General features: G+C 38.5%; 1 protein-coding gene across 1 annotated transcript in view; it reads right to left on the bottom strand.

Annotated features, from left to right (window-relative positions):
* Positions 1-4023, bottom strand: part of CNTLN (centlein, centrosomal protein) — a 185215-nt gene that overhangs the window by 89421 nt on the left and 91771 nt on the right. The window lies entirely within an intron of this gene.

Below are 4023 nucleotides of genomic sequence, written 5' to 3'. Positions count from 1 at the left end.
TGATGGGAGTTTGCTATAGACCCCCTAATCAGGATGTAGAATCTGATGAAATATTCTATAAACAGCTGGTAGAAGTCTCACAATCATCTGCCCTTGTTCTCGTGGGGGACTTCAACTTCCCAGATGTCTGCTGGAAATTCTACGCAGCAGAGAGGCAACAGTCCCAGAGGTTCCTGGAGTGTGTGGAAGACAACTTCCTCACACAGCTCTTGAACAAACCAACTAGGGGAAAGCACCCTACTGGACCTACTGTTTGTTAACAGAGAAGGTCTTGTGGGGGATGTAAAGGTTGGAGGTCATCTTGGGCTCAGTGATCATGAAATGGTAGAGTATTCAATTCTTGGTGAAGCAAGGTGGAGAGCCAGCAGAACTGCCACCTTGGACTTCCAAAGGGCAGACTTTAGCCTGTTTAGAAGCATGGTCGAGAGTGTCCCTTGGGAGGCACTTTTGAAGGGTAAAGGTGCCCAGGAAGCCTTGTCATACTTAGATAGTTTACATAGATAGTAAATTATCCATGAGCCAGCAATGTGCCCTTGTCGCCAAAGAGGCCAATGGAATCCTGGGCTGCATAGGGAAGAGTGTGACCAGTAGGTCGAGGGAGGTCATTCTCCCCCTCTACTCTGCACGGGTGAGGACACAACTGGAATACTGTGTCCCGTTTTGGGCTCCACGTTTATGAGGAAAGGCTGAGAGAGCTGGGACTCTTTAGCCTGGAGAAGAGAAGGCTGAGGGGAGACCTTATTATTGCTTACAAGTATCTAAAGGGTGGGTTGAAGGAGGATGGAGCCACAGTCTTCTCGGTGGTTCCCAGTGACAGGATGAGGCGCAATGGGCACAAGTTGGAACATAGGAAGTTCCGTTCAAATACACGGAAAAACTTCTTTACGGTTCAGGTGACAGAGCAGTGGCACAGGCTGCCCAGGGAGGTTGTGGAGTGCCCTTCTCTGGAGATTTTCAAGACCCGCCTGGATGCAGTCCTGAGCAATGTGCTCTGGGCAATCCTGCTTTAGCAGGGGAGTTGGACTGGATGATCTCTAGAGGTCCCTTCCAACTCTGAAAATTCTGTGATTCTGTGTTTCTTACTGCCACCATTCCAGAACAGTAAATTTAGCTTTCCTCCACCATACTGATTCTGATAGATAGAAAAGGCCAGAGTCATCACATGCTGTTGCTGGTTCCAAGTCAGTCTCCTGCCAACTGGCTGGTGAGATACCACTACACAAGGTATAGAACAGTTGCTTTGACTCTACAAAGCATAAGGAAAGCAGAAATCATGAGGTCTTGTGTTTTCCTACAAAAGCAAAGCTAATAAGAAACCTTTATTAAATAGCTGCTATAGCAGAGTAAGGATGCTACTGAGCTTTCAGTGATTCCACATGTTTCAAAGATCCAGAGCACATTTCCTGCCTGGAGGACATGCACAGTTACCCAGGTGCTCAGAAGATAGAATGACTACCAAAGGTTCTTTGAATGATGTGGCTCTCTCACTTTATAAACGTTTCCTCCTTATCACTAGCTGCATATGGCCATACCATATGGACAACCAAACAACTTCCAGTTAGCTGTGAACATAATGACTTACGTCATTATGTTGAAGAATGTACTAGGTCGAATAAAAAGTAAAAAAAAAAAAAATGTTGCTGGTATCAATTACAAGATTGCCTACAAAGTAATCCAGAATGAAAGATGTAAAATTGTAAAGCTTCCACAATAATTTATAAACACTCAACTTTTCCAAAGGCTGTACATAAAGGCCAAAGGGACAGGGTATCCCTATACTCCAGCAAACAAGAATTTAATACGGAAAGGCCAAAGCAGTTTAAATTAGCTAGCTTGCAATCAAGTAGCAGTTCAATTGGACATGCTACATACTAATTTACTCTGAATTTCAGCAAAATCCAAATAATATAGATACAAAGATGAATCTAATGTGGGAAGAAAATGTCAAAGGCCATATCCGCCAATACAATTCTACAGAGAGACAAATAATATTTAGCACTTAATAGCCAAGATTAAAAATAATCAATCTAAAAAACTGAAAACTATAGTAGATTTATATATATGTGTATGTTTATATATATACATAGATAAAAAATTTATCTATCTATCTGTAAAATGATATCCCTATTTTCATTGAAGATATTCTGGTTCTATGCAGCTGCAAGACGCTGAATCCGAAAGCACTGGTGTTGTACAGCTGAATAAAAGAAATTTCAAATTTTTTATGTTACTAGATCTTTCTCTTGTAAGTTTTCAGCAGTTTCATGCAGCTTAAGTAAAAATGTTATATTTATACAAACATGGATCACCCTCCTCCTCAGCTAATTGAATACTACTATGTTTTTCTATTTGCTTAAGGGGGAGAAAAAAAAAATTAAATCCCATGTTTTTCTTAACACAGAACATGAACATCAATACAATACCTGCTTCTGTAGCCTGAAATAACATTGTACTTAACAGGAAATGATGCAGCATAACGCAGGTATTGCATACTTCATAGGGAAAATGACCCACGTGACAAGACCAAAATGGAACATCCTAGTAAAGCTGTGGAATTGTTTTCACTCGGCCACCAGCATTAATAAACACTTCAAAGAATACTTAGGGAATTTATTTCAGCTACCTCTTTTTGTTACCGTTTGTAACTCTTCTATTTTGGTATGAGTTTAGCTGGCAGCTGCTATAGGATTTCTTAAGACAATGAGTTATGAGGGCTTAAAAGTTAGAATATTTTCTTAGCTACTGGTTCAGATCTCAAAGTGAACTTAAAATTTGGACTGTTTCATTTTGGTTTTATAATAAAGAATTAAAAAAATAAGATTTTGTAACTTATAAAATTAAAAATGCAGCTTTCAAGCCACATCATATACATGGTGGAATACAATCTGATATTCTTTGTGAAAGAATAAGTAGAGGGGGGACAAGGCTTAATAAAAGCGTTAGGTAAAACTATTACTAAAACCAGTTTCTATAAAGTCAGACAATAATTATTCCATAATGCACTTAGTATAAAGATAAATCATATCAAGAGAAAAAAAAATATCCTCTTCCTTCCAGGGGAACGTTGGGAAATTCAAGAGAAATATAAGCATAAAGCATTGAGCACACACTAAATAATCAGAGTTTATTGATTTATTATATTTTACTAATCTAGTATGGGATTGTAACAATATAGAGATACTTTCTTTTATATGCACAAACAGCTCAAATTTATACATCATTAACCACAGAGAGGATGCAGCCCATGGCTCTGAAACATATTTCATTATAATTGCAAAGTAATACAACATGCACATACTATTCTTTACTAATCAAAAAGTAAAAACGTGGCAGTAACAATGCCACACATTCTGAATCAACAGTGTCCAAAAAACAACTCTGACATTAGACATGCTGAACTTCATAAAAACAGAAAAACTCATATATTTTAAAAAGGCAGTGCTTAAATTTACGTCCGAAACTCTGTATTTCTTTGTCTGTTAGTGCCCAACTTAAAAGCTGCATAGTGTTTAACATCTTACAAGAGAGTCAAAGCAATCCTTGCTTGTGATGAGAAGAAAACTTTACAGAAGAGAGCACCTGACAGCAAGTAGTACCTGACACAAAGTCTTTCCACAAATTTTAACAGGATTTAGAATCAGCCACCACCAGAACAAGTGACTTCCCAAGCAACTTCAGTTATTCCTGACTTAAAAACAGATTTCATAATTTCGAAACTGATTGTTTACAGTGTGCTAATATTGGTAATGACTGCATTTTGGAGCCTGGGACATGCATCAATGGGCTTGCCTTGGGTTTACCCTATATTTTATTTATAATCCATCTATTTTCAGAGCAATGTACATGCAAGCTAAAGATATTTTACATCACTGTTCTACTCCTGGAAAGGAGGGAGGGAGGCAGGGAGGGAAGGAAGGAAGGAAAATCTTCCTTGCAGGCAAAGCAAATAAACAAACAACAACAAATAATTCTCTTTTCCTAACATTCACACTCTGGCCTAGTCAGAGACAGAAATTACACATA

The sequence above is a fragment of the Charadrius vociferus genome, unplaced genomic scaffold, assembly GCF_000708025.1.
Source record: "Charadrius vociferus isolate BGI_N301 unplaced genomic scaffold, ASM70802v2 scaffold198, whole genome shotgun sequence".
NCBI lineage: Eukaryota > Metazoa > Chordata > Aves > Charadriiformes > Charadriidae > Charadrius > Charadrius vociferus.
Note: the sequence above shows the minus strand (reverse complement) of the source record. Positions and strands in the feature narration are given on the sequence as shown.